This window comes from Bubalus kerabau, chromosome 5 (genome assembly GCF_029407905.1).
Source record: "Bubalus kerabau isolate K-KA32 ecotype Philippines breed swamp buffalo chromosome 5, PCC_UOA_SB_1v2, whole genome shotgun sequence".
NCBI lineage: Eukaryota > Metazoa > Chordata > Mammalia > Artiodactyla > Bovidae > Bubalus > Bubalus kerabau.
Window position 1 is genome coordinate 5,154,297 of NC_073628.1, and position 12,545 is coordinate 5,166,841.

General features: G+C 52.2%; 1 protein-coding gene and 1 non-coding gene across 20 annotated transcripts in view; one reads left to right on the forward strand and one right to left on the reverse strand.

Annotated features, from left to right (window-relative positions):
* PPP6R3 (protein phosphatase 6 regulatory subunit 3) overlaps positions 1 to 4,905 on the reverse strand; it is a 124,527-nt gene extending 119,622 nt beyond the window's left edge. For 14 of the 19 annotated variants that reach the window (XM_055580614.1, XM_055580613.1, XM_055580612.1 and 11 more), the window contains exon 1: positions 4,784 to 4,905. The gene's annotated coding sequence lies outside the window, so the exon portion shown is untranslated. Of the gene's footprint in view, positions 1 to 3,876; positions 4,075 to 4,783 lie in introns of those variants that run through there. The other 5 variants (XM_055580596.1, XM_055580595.1, XM_055580592.1 and 2 more) reach the window with 4 other exon arrangements.
* Positions 4,906 to 5,407: 502 nt separating this feature from the next.
* On the forward strand, positions 5,408 to 5,480 carry TRNAA-AGC (transfer RNA alanine (anticodon AGC)). Its single transcript has one exon. It is a non-coding gene; the product is annotated as a tRNA-Ala (tRNA).
* The last annotated feature ends 7,065 nt before the right edge of the window (positions 5,481 to 12,545 follow it).

The window sequence follows — 12,545 nt, forward strand, 5'->3', positions numbered from 1 at the left end:
GCAGCCCACCAGGCTCTGCCGTCCCTGGGATTCTCCAGGCAAGAACACAGGAAGAATAACAGCATTGCTTTTTAAGACAAACCAAACCAAAGAGGGAAGTGGAAGTTAACTATTTAATACCTATGAGAAACAAAGGTGTAACTACTTCATTCTTTGACAACAGACTTATGGCAATCTCAAACCACCCAACCAACAATTACAAGCGCTTTCCTTTGAAGCCTCTTAGGGCCTCTCACTAAAAGTCTGCTTACTTACACCACATTACTCAGTTCACAAGCTGAGTTATCTGGCCTCAACACAAAGGACGTCCCTTGTCAGTGCTGACGTCCCTTGTCAGTGCTGCCTCCCCTCAAAGACGGAAAGTCCTTAAGTGCCTGTTCACAAGTGAATCCCTAATACTGTTCCTGACCGAGTAAGGATTCAATATATTTGCTGATCAAATAAATGTAGATAGCAACATTCTCGGCTCTTCTGTGAATGATCCCGTTATCTACCTGGTAATGCTCTGTCCCCACCACCTCATGCCACAGCACTGCACTGGGTTTAGGGCAGCCAAGAGTGGTGGAGCCTCGTATGATACTATATGACATCTCTTATGTGCAATTTAAAAACAATTCAAATGAATATACATGCAAAACAGAAACAGACAAGTTTAGAGGCTTCCCTGGTGGCTCCCTGATAAAGAACCCACCTGCAATGCAGGAGATGTGGGTTCAGTCCTGGGTCAGGACAATCCCCTGGAGAAGGAAATGGCAGCCCACTCCAGGACTCTTGCCTGGAGAACCCCATGGACAGGGAAGCCTGGCAGGCTACAGTCCATGGGGTCTCAAAGAGTCGGACATGACTTAGCAACTACTCACACAGAAGAAACAGACGGTAGAGCGGTCACCTGTCATTCTCAGCATCTCAGTGAAAGTCGCTCTGTGGTGCAGACTCTCTGCGAACCCACGGACACAAAGCCATAGGCCAAATTTCAGGACGAAGGAGTAGATCTCCCGGATCTCCCTTTTATACGTCCAGACTTTTAACATTCAGTTGGCAAAAATCTGTAGTTTTATAGTAACATTTATCCCACTCAATACATTAGGATCATCCGTATTCTAAGGATGTGAGAGAAAAGGATTTCTCTTTCACTGCACTTCATCTCCCCAGAGGAAAAAACACTTGCCCACTCTGGTCAGAGTTCAGGGTTCAGGCAAGCCCCCTGTGGTAGCAAGCAAGGGTCACCGTGTTAAAAGATTAGCATTCAATCTGCCTCTCTCCTGCCTTGCGAAGGGCAGATTTGGCAAACCAATCCAGGGCTCTCTCTCTGAAAACAGGCCTTCATTAAAATAATAGTAATAATGAAGCTGGCATCTAAAACCAGAATTGACAGCTGACTGACAGGATGAGGGCAAAAATGACAAAACTCAAAAATCACAGCATGATAAGAGCCCTGAACACCTCAGAGTTTCAGCACAATATGTTGATGGATTCTCATGAAGCAAGAGAAAAAAAAAAAAGTTTCTCACTTTATAAAATATTCACTTAAAAAAATGTTTTTTAAAGTTCAGTCTTCAGGCCCCTAAAAATAATGTATGTATACCATCTTTCCCCATTACTAAGTCATGTCCAAGTAGGATCGAGGTAGAGACAAAACTCACAGGTAACAGAATTCCTTGACCCACACGTAGCTCCTAAAATCTGTGGTCTAGTGGTTCCAGAACCTAGTTGCACATCAGTATTACTTGGGAGCTTTTAAAAACATTCTCACTCTCACCACACATTTACAGAACAGTCTTGAAAAGTACTCCAAATGACCCCAAAGCAGGTCAGGTGAGCACCTGTCTAGCGCGGGGTCTCTCGCCCCAGCACTACTGACAGCCGGGGCTGGCTAACGTTCTGTCGAGGGGAGAGGCTGCCATCTCGGGCACCACAGGGTGTTGCACAGCTGCATCCCTGGTCTCCACCCTCTAGAAGCCACTGCCCAACCCCACAGATGTGACAAGCAAAATTTACTTCTCCAGACATCACCAGATGATTCTTGGGGGCAAAATCCACCCCCCTCAAATTGAGAACTACTGCTCTAGAGTAAATAAAAAAACAGTCATCTGAGGCTCCTTTAAGAAGGGAAAAAAAATAAGAAAACTTCTTAAAGCCAAGAGGTCAGGTCTATTTTTTCCATCCAGCTCACCTAAGAAAAAGTAGTCAACTCCACTTGGCCACACCAGGGCTCGGATCTTGACTTATGAGAACCAACCACAGCCTCTTGTGCTTTGTACGTAAATAAACTCAGTGCTGAGTTTTAATTGAGCAGATGGTTACAAGAACTTCACTGTCACTACCATTCTTAACCATTCTGTATCAGTAAGAAAGCACTGTAAAATTTTAGAAGAATATATACTCAGGCTGCCTCTCAAATATCCAATATATAAAACCACAAGATTCAAGTTTATCAAAGAAGCAAACTAAATACCAATCCTGACAAATACTGTTTTAAGGAAGATGTCTTATCTGTAGTAAGCACATTATCTCTGTACCACATCAGTGCCAAAATTTATTTCAAAGAGACTAAGCAAACCTCACCCTGTCAGGCCGTAATTTCATCACTATTCATTTTCTGTCCAGTTATGGTCCGATTCTCAAATTGCCAGACAGTTAATTGAAATCAGCAAGTTTTATTCTGCTACACTGTACACAAAAGTTAATTTTCGATTCTAAAACAATCTTCTTCCCGTTCTTCAGTAAGTTACACCAGCAATATGTTCAACTCTCCTTAAGACAGAGTCTATCAAAATAACAATTCCCAGGGCAACAAAGCAAGCCAGGTCCCAAGCAGGTAATTCCAGGGGAAGGACAAGCCTGGTCTCAAGCAGCAGGGAGAAGATCACAGGGCAGAAACCAATAGACTCTGAGTAGATGCGTGAGTGGATGGCATTCTGTTAGATATTCTAGACTCTGATCAAAGGTAAATGAAATGCAAAATAACTTCGAAAGCATCCACCAGGACAACAGTTATTTCCCAAACTAGCTTCACTGAAGAATATCTCAACACACAGTAACCTTTCAAACCTCAATAAGAACCCAGTAGCACACTAAGAAACTCTGGAGTTACTACTGATTTGGGGGCCAATCCACACGCAATAAGTGGTATTCAAAAGTACAGGAGGAACAGAATCTGACGTGAGCTCCTGGTGGGCTTTTATTTAACCATCTCTTCAACAAGCCAGTCTGAGACATCACCACTAATGACTCCTGAAAACGTCTGTAAACGTAATCAATCCTCAGCCACCCTCTCCTGGGTGGTTCTCAGCCGGAAAGACTCTTAAAAACACTTTAGAGCTTTCTAAAGACAGTCACCAAAAGCCAGGACTTAGACACTCATGTGACTTCCCAATACTATCTAAACATTTAAAAATCAAATCCAAATTAATAATAGCCACTAATTACTAAGCGGATTCCTCACGCCAGGCACCGTTTCTAGCTGCTTTACACATTATTAACTCATTTCCTCCCGACAGACTTCTGAGGCAGACACTGTTGTTATTCCCGTATTACAGAAGAAGCAGAGAGGTTGAGGGACTTGCCCAAGGTCACAGCGCCAGAAAGTGGCGAAGCCAAGATCTGGAAACCACGCCGTCTAACTCGACAGCAAAGGAAGCTCCAACACCACCCCTTAAGTGGATTTTCCAGCGGCTGGAAATCTGGAGCCTCTTTCCCACTTGCTGCCTACCTACAACGTGACCTTGAGGACAAAATCGCAGTCAACTCCACGTTAACAAAACAGCCACATTCACAAGTGCTGTGACGATAAGAGGAAACAAGCCCCAAGCGCCCCTCCCAGAAAAGCAAAACAGAAAAGCTCGACCAGACCCACAGAGAAAATGGGTTAAGTACAGAGATTACACGGAGCTCGGAGGGTGAGACGCCAAGACACACAGGTGCATCCAAGGACTCGTGCTGTCCACCTCCAACCAAGAGTCCAAGTTGTGGTCAGAGCAAGCCGGACCGCAGGAAACCCCTCCAAGGGAGCGGCGAGAGGGCTTCTTTAAGAGGGAGGTACTTGCGGCCAAGAGAAGGACCAACCCCCCCCCCACCCCCCCAGCCTAGCGCATATTCGCCAGGCAGGCTTTCGCGACCAGGTCTGAGCTGGAGTCGCAACCCTGGATTTAAAAAAAAAAAAAAAAAAATCACTCGGAAGGAGGTTTTAAACACTCCGAGCCGGGCGCCGGCGTATCCCGCTGACTCTGCGGCGAAGGAGCAGAAACCCACAGAACTTGTTTCCCGGAGAACCGAGTCCAACAATGGCCTCTTCGCGAGTCTCCGGCGAGCCGCCGCCGCCTCAACTTGACACGCTCCGGGGCCCGCGCCCAGAGAACTTGTCCGGGGCCCGCGGGCGGCGGGCGGTGCTCGCTCGGGGCGGGCCGGCCGGCGCGGTGCGGGGCCTTGCCGGGTGAGGGGCGCGCCCGGCCGGCCGGCCGGCCGGCCGCCCGCAGCGCCAGGCCGCGGACGTCAACCCGGGCGCAAAGTTCGCCGCCCGGCCCGCGGCCCGACTCGGCAGGGGCCCCCGAAGCGGGCGATCGGGCGGCTGACAGGCGCGGGCGGGGACGGGCCAGGGAGCCCGGGCGCCGCGCCTCCCCGGCGGCCGAGAGGCGAATTCCGGGGGGGAGGGGAGGGGGCCGGGACGCTCCCTCCCCGCGCCGCCGAGGCCGGGCGGAGGGGCCCCGCCGCCGCCGCCCGCGCGCTGCGCACCCAGCGCACCCCGCGCCGCGGCCCGCTCCGCCGCGCCCCCCCTCCTCATTACCTGGAGGTGCCCGCGACTCGCCGCTAGTTGCGCTCAGGCGGGAAACGCGCTCACCGACACCATCAGCGAAGCGCCCAAAATGGCGGACGTATCAAGCAGGCCTTGAGTTCCCCCCGCCCTCCCTCCGAGCGCCTCGAGGCCAATCATGGCCCTGCCCCCGCCCCCAGCTCCACGCTCATTGGCCTTCCTCTCCCGCCCCCTGCCGCCTATTGGATCACCCTGCGGCCCCCCCCCTTGAACCTACTCCGATTGGCTCGCGGACACCGTCCGTCAAGGGCGAGGGGGCGCATTCTTTTCCCATGGACTTGACGGATCCGGAACCTCTAGGACCCCGGAGTCTGGAGCCAACAAATCAGAAACCGAGGGAAACCTTGTCTGGGTTCCCCCCAACTACGCCATAGCAACAGCAGGGCCTTCTCTTGACGGACGGCTGGGGCCACCAATCCGATGGCCAATGCTTTTTAAAACTAAAGTGAGCCAAGCCAATCATGGCAGTAGGTCTGGGAGCCGCACAAGAACCAATGGGGTAGCGAGACCCGCGGGCAGGCGGGCCCGAGAGCCTGTAGGAAACCGGTGATGACGTGAGCTACCATGTGTTTCGGTGGCGGAAACTCCCCGAGAGCTGGGGAATTAGCTCAAGTGGTAGAGCGCTCGCTTAGCATGTGAGAGGTAGCGGGATCGATGCCCGCATTCTCCACAGCTGACTTTTATAAAGTTGGGGAGGGAGCGGGGAAGTTAGCAGTCAGTGTCACTTGTCTCAAAGGTGGAGTTTATACCAGGAGATGTGAGGACAAGGTGTGCTAGGTACCCCATCTGTGCACCCGCCTCTGCTAGGGAGGAAAACTGCATGGATTGGGGAGTGGTCTTCCTTTTGCCTTGCGGAAGAATTTATGCAGAAGCTGCTGCTTCAAATCTAGTGAGCACTCGCTCTGTGCCCCGCCGGCCGGCGTACGCAGGAGCAGAGGGTCCTGGAAGTCAGACTCCACCTGAGCAGCACAAGCAGAGCAGGCCAGAGAGCGGTGGTGGTGGTGTTTCTGAGCAGGTGACATTTCCACCCAAGGGACACGGAGGACAGAGCCGCGGGGCTCAGTGCAGGTTGGCGAGGGTTCCGGGCAGGGAGACTGTGGCAGGTGTCTCTGGGGGCACTGGCTTGGTCAGGGATGATCACTCCGGCTCACGGAGCGGAGGCAGGCTTTTACTTGGGGCTTCCTCCAGCTACCTCCCAGAGTCCAGGCCTGAGCAAAGTGACAGGGCTTGGCCCCGGGTCTGCCTTGCTAGTGCTTCCCTCTGCACCCCTGGCCCTCCACCTCCCTGACTCAGATTCTCTGCGCGCCCCACCCCCACCCCCGGGCCAAATGGCAGGGAGAAGAGAGCCCAGCTTGAACTGGGTCAACCCTGGTGGGCTACAATCCATAGGGTCGCAAAGAGTCGGACACTACTGAAGAGACTTAACACAACACGTAGTGCCTGGGGAGCTGGGTCTCCGGCGCAGACATGCCGGTCGGTCCCCCAGCTCCCCACTTCGGCAAACCCGCAGCTGGAAGCCAACTCAGAAAGACTTCACTGCTGGTGAATCATCATCCCCATTTTACCCGTTAATTAACTGAGGCCCAGAAGGAATTTACACACTCATATTGGCTGAGAAGGCAATGGCACCCCACTCCAGTACTCTTGCCTGGAAAATTCCATGGACGGAGGAGCCTGGTAGGCTGCAGTCCATGGGGTCCCTGGGAGTTGGACACGACTGAGCGACTTCACTTTCACTTTTCACTTTCATGCATTGGAGAAGGAAATGGCAACCCACTCCAGTGTTCTTGCCTGGAGAATCCCAGGGACGGGGGAGCCTGGTGGGCTGCCGTCTATGGGGTCGCACAGAGTCAGACACAACTGAAGCGACTTAGCAGCAGCAGCAGCATTGGCTGAGCGACCTTGGTTGGGTAATCTAACCCCTCTAAGTCTCCAGGAAGAAACTGATGCTGAAGGTGAAACTCCAATACTTTGGCCACCTGATGCAAAGAACCGACTCATTGGAGAAGACCCTGATGCTGGGAAAGATTGAGGGCAGGAGGAGAAGGGGACGACAGAGGATGAGAATGGTTGGACCGCATCACGGACTCAATGGACGTGAGTTTGATAAAGCTCCGGGAGACAGTGAAGAACAGGAAAGCCTGGTGTGCTGCAGCAACTGAACAACAGCTATATCTGCAGATCTTATCTGTAAAGTACCAGTGATTGTAGATAATGGTGACACCGCCTGTGTCCATGCCCTGAAGGGTATTGGGCCTCTAGAGTGGCAGCAACCAAGGATGGATATTACTTGCCTGATCCTACTGTTCAGAGAGGCTCGGAGCCTTGCCCAAAGCCCTACAGCTAGTGAAGAATTCATTTCAAGACTGAAGCCAGGGAATTCCCTGGCAGTTCAGTGGTCAGGATTCTGCACTTTGACTACTGAGGGCAAAGGTTCAATCTCTAATCCGGGAACTAAGAGCCTGCAAAAAAGATTGCAACAAGTTCAAAATATATGCAGAGGGTTAGGGAGATCTATATACAGATAACCTGGGTGGGCGGGGGGAGAAGCAGGGAACTGCAGAAGCATGTCTAGGGGGAAAGAATGGGAGGGAGGGACTCATGGCAGCTTTGGAGGATAAGCAAAGGAAAAACTTCAGAGCAACAGAGGGCAAATTCAGGGCTGGCCGTACTTTAGAAAGGATGGTTTGGATTTAGAGCAGCAAGGCTGTGCTCTGTGAGTAGTGCTGGACCAGAGAGGCTTGCCCTGGAGCACAGGAGAGGCTGCAAGCAACCCCAGGACAGTAAAAGCACTCTATACAATGTGATGCTTTCAGTAACAGTAAGATGGACCATGTGCTCTTGAGCAGGACTGAAAATGCAGCTTTCTGTTTCTAGACCCATTGGAGCAGAAGCTTCATGAGGTTAATTTTTCCTTTATTTGCTGCTATACCACAGAGGCTTCCCTGGGGGCTCAGATGGTAAAGGATCTGCCTGCAACATCGGAGATGTGGGCTTGATCCCTGGGTTGAGAAGATCCCCTGGAGAAGGGAATAGCTACCCACTCCAGTTTTCTTGCTGGGAGAATTCCATGGACAGAGGGGCCTGGTGGGCTACAGTCCATGGGGTCGCAAAGAGTCAGACATGGATGAGTCACTAACACTTTCACTCTCTTTTCACCCCAAGCACACAGTGAATTGAATTGAAAGTTGCTCAGTCATGTCTGACTCTTTGCAACCCCATGGACTGTACATGGAATTCTCCAGGCCAAAATACTGGAATCTTCCCAAGATCCCAATAGTGGGGATCTTCCCAACCCAGGGATCGAACTCAGGTTGCCCACATTGCAAGAGGATTCTTTACCAGCTCAATAGATGCTCAGGAAATACTTGTTCATTTCATTAAAAACCCTTTTTAGAGAGTTCCCTGGTGGTCCAGTGGTTAAGACTCCACCTTCCAATGCAGGGTTAGTGGGTTCAATCCCTGGTCAGGGAACTAAGGTCCTCCTACATCCTGCTCGGGGTGGCCAAAAATTAAAAAAAAAAAAAAAAAAACTCTTTAAAGACCTCCTGACCTTTCTGATTGACCAGATTTTCTGAGAATTGTCCTTGGTGTGACCCTTCTCTGCAGCTGGGACCGCCTCCTTCTTCCAATGTTACCTTCTATCTGGTGAGGAAGTCTTAAGCCTATTTATCTCCTGCCTTTCCTTTCCAAATAATCCAGCACAAAGCCTTCATCCTATTCAGTCTGGTCTGTTTCTTGCATACGCATGTCCCTATTCTGGTCTTCTGGCACAAGTCAGTGTGGTTTTTGACAGGGGTTGGTGCCTCAGAGGGACACCTCTGAGTGTGTGGGCGGGAGGGGGCAACCAGGGCTGGGACTGCCCTCCTGTGGAGGAGTTGGCCAAGCCACCCACTGATACCCGAATCCCTTTACTCATTCAACATCAAAGGACTTGCTGGTACCTGCTTCACACTCCTCCATCCCAGACTCAGGTGGATCACAGAGCCATATGCACTATAATTAAATGAAATAATGCAGTCCCTCACCTAACATAAGTGGGCACCCAAAGTCTCCATTTATGATGAGCTCCTAGCCTAACTAGAAGGGTTGAAGTCAGGGAGAACTTCCTGGAAAAGGAGGCATCTGAGTTCAGCCTATGGCCTGAGGACCATGGGGAGCCACTGACAGGCTTCACGGAGGACAGTGATTTCAAAGTTCTGCATTGGCCTCACCATCATAAAACTTCTAGATTTCTCAGATCACCACCTTCCCCTTTTTCTCCCTAATCCCTTTGTAATTTGATTTTTCATATTTCAATTTTCAATCCATCCCGACTTTTCAAAAAACTATATGAAAAATTTCACACATACTCAACTGTAGAGAGGAAAGTATAATGAACACACATGTGCCCATCACCCAGCTATGACTCCTTAACTTTGGGGAACAGACAGAGCTGCCATCTTTTAATCCTATCAAGTAATGATTTTTTAAAATATTATTTACTATTACTGTGATTTTATGAAAGAAAGGACATTTCAGACTTCCCTGGTGGCACACTGGATAGGAATTCGCCTGCCAGTGCAGGAGACGTAGGTTTGATCCCCGGTCCAGGACGATTCCACGTGCCGTGGAGCAACTGAGCCTATGCACCGCAAGTACTGAGCCTGTGTACTGCAACTGCCGAAGCCCGTGTGCCCTGAGAGCTGCACACAGAAACTACAGAGCGTGTGCTCCGCAGCCAGAGAAGCCCCTGCAGTGAGAAGCCGTGCACCACAACTTAGAGGGCCCCCACTCTGTAACTGGAGAACGCGCGTGTGCAAAACAAGACCCAAGGCAACTGCAAAGGGAAGGAATAGCAAGGAAGGACATTTTAATACACTCAGAAAAGACCAGCTCAGGATAAAGAAAGGGCCTGAAATGGAATGAGCTTGCCTTGAGAACAAAGATCCACATTGTCTTTCCTTCTGTTAGGTCGCCAGGGCTCAGTCCTGATCCGAGGGGTGAAATGGGGCTGCCCTGGCAGGGGACATGCCCTGGGAGGCCCCGAGCCAGTGCTGGGGGGCTGCTGGGGGGTCGGGCTAAGACATGTTGAGGCTGGAGAAAAGGGGGCAAATAGGGAACTCTAGGGGGATGTGAAGGTGGGCCCACTTTCAGATGGAAATTTAACTTGTCTCTTTTCCTTTTCTTCACTGCATTAAGATTCAGTCCAGGTTGGGGGGGGGGCGGTGGCAGTCGTCGGGGTTTGAGTATTTCCCTTCCCATCAAAGGACTTGGTAGGAAGGAGAACCACTAGGATTACTAGTAATGAGGGTCACCATTGAGCTTGCCGGGAAAGAAAAGAGAAGACAGCCTTTGAGTGAAGAGGGAGAGGCCGAGAAGTGGAAATCTGGGAGAGGAGCCAGTATGGGGTTTGCTTGGTGGGACCCCAGCTGCCTTCTCAGAGGGTGCGGTCCAACAAGGGGGTCCCAGTGCTGGAGGCACCAGAGAAAGAGCACTGCAGGGGCCAAGCGGGATCCAGGCCCACCCAGCTCAGCAACCACCCAGGCTTCTCAGGGACAGAAGCCCTTCCGCTGCCCACATCCTGGTTCCCAGCGTGTGGACGTGCCCAAGATCTGGGCACATGGCTTTTGTTCAACTGCCCAGGGCAGCTGTAGACCCAAGGGAGCACTGGACCCCAGGCAGGGAAGAGCTCTCACACCCATCCCAGGGTTGGACGCAGGCTGAGCTGAACAAATGGATCCCCTCTGATGGGGTCGGTAGGGAGGGAGCCCACTACCTGAGGGAGACCCCACAGGGCTCCGGAAGGGATGGCAGAGCCTTGGGAAATAGTGGGTAACAGTGCGGAGGGAGAGGGTTTAAAGGGAAGGTGGATGCCCTTCTGGCCACATTGAGCAGCACCCAGGAGCCAGTTGGTAACATTTCCTGGATAAAGGAAGAGTTCAAGAAATGAATGAAAAAAAATCTCTTTACTTCTTTTTCCCCAAGCCTTGGTTTCCTCAACGACAAGTCGGGGATACCATTTACCTCGCTAGGCTGTTGTGAAGTTTAAATGAAATAAGCCAGTTAACTTCATCCCCTCGCTGAAGATACAGATTAGATATCACCTCCTCCAGGAAGCCCTCCCTGCCTTCCTGCCTATAGGCCCCAGGATATCTCAAAATTGTGCTTTCCACAACTTAGGAAGCTGCCTCTGTTACTAATTTTGAGCACCTTTAAGGGAAGGGTCCCATCTGGCTACTGTCTGGGTCCTCCAGTGTGGGACTGATGTGCAGAGCTCTGCACACAGCAGCTGCTGGCTGAAGGCTGACAGATTTACTTGGCACATGGTAGGCCAGAGGGTTGACCCCACTCCACCAGCTGACCTTGCATGGCAGGAACGGGTCTAGCGGCAGGCACCCTCGGGCTCCTAGGCCACGCAACGGTTCTATCTGGGGGCCTGCAGGAGAGGGAGGGGAGGACCTCAGAGGGTGGTTCGCCCCTTCTGTCAATGCACACAGCCCAGCCACTCCCCTCACCCCAACCCTGCCACCAGATCCCTGGCGAATCCCTCCCAAGGGAGAGGGAGGGCAGGAGAGAGGGGTCTCCCCCATGAGGCAGCCGCTCCCCCCTCCCCCACTGGCCGCCCACATTGCCCTGCTACGTCACTTTAGATGTGTCCGACTCTGTGCGACCCCATAGACGGCAGCCCACCAGGCTCCCATCCCTGAGATTCTCCAGGCGAGAATACTGGAGTGGGTTGCCATGCCCTCCTCCGGGGGATCTTCCAGACCCAGAGGTCAGGCACATATCTCTTAAGTCTCCTGCATTGGCAGGCGGGTTCTCTGCCACCTGGGAAGCCCTGCCTGCATGGAGACAGGTGCTTTAATGAGCACCTCAGGGCACGGGGCCGAATGTTAGGAGCCCTGAGCCTCCGCAGGCAGCTCTGTGGACAGGAGATCCAACTTGGGCCTGGGAGCGGCTGGTCCTTAGCGCTGCGACCTTGAGGAAGTATGTCACCTCTCCCATGACCAAGGACCTGCCGCTTGCCAGGCCCCGACTGGGCAAGGCTTATCTCACAGAAGCCTTACTCTAGTCCCAGGGGCAGGCGACGGCACCCTTCCTTGACAGACAGGGGCAGCTGGACAGAGTGGATAAGAGATGAAGCTTTTCTGGCAGAGGCAGATCCGACCCCTGTGGTCTGCAAAGCAGCCTTGGGCCTTTCCCGCTGGTCCAATGGTTAACACTCCACACTCCCAATGTGGAGAGCCTGGGTTCAATCCCTGATCAGGGAACAATTAAATAGATCCCACGTGCTGCAACTAAGACCCAGCACAGTCAAATAAATACATTCATGCTAAGTCGCTTCAGTCAAGCCTGACTCTGCAACCCTGTGAACTGTAGCCCCCCAGGCTCCTTTGTCCATGAGATTCTCCAGGGAGGAATACTGGAGTGGGTTGCCATTTCCTGTAAGTAAAAATAAATTTCAAAGGGGCCTTGAGCGTGGACCCCACCCCTGATCAGCACTCAGGACGGGCCGCCCACTCTCACGGTTCGTCTGCACCAACGGCCGGTCACCCCGTCCCCAGCATCTGTTCTCGAGGTCCCAGCAGCAGCGGCACCAGCAAACCCACTTGTGTCTACCGCTGTCAAGGCTAATGAGCCATGACCTTAGGGGACTGCCAGGCAATCAGGGCTCAGGGGAGTCCTCAAATTCTGTCCCAGGGCTTCCCTGGTGGCTCAGTGGTCAAGAATCCACCTGCCAATGCTGGAGACA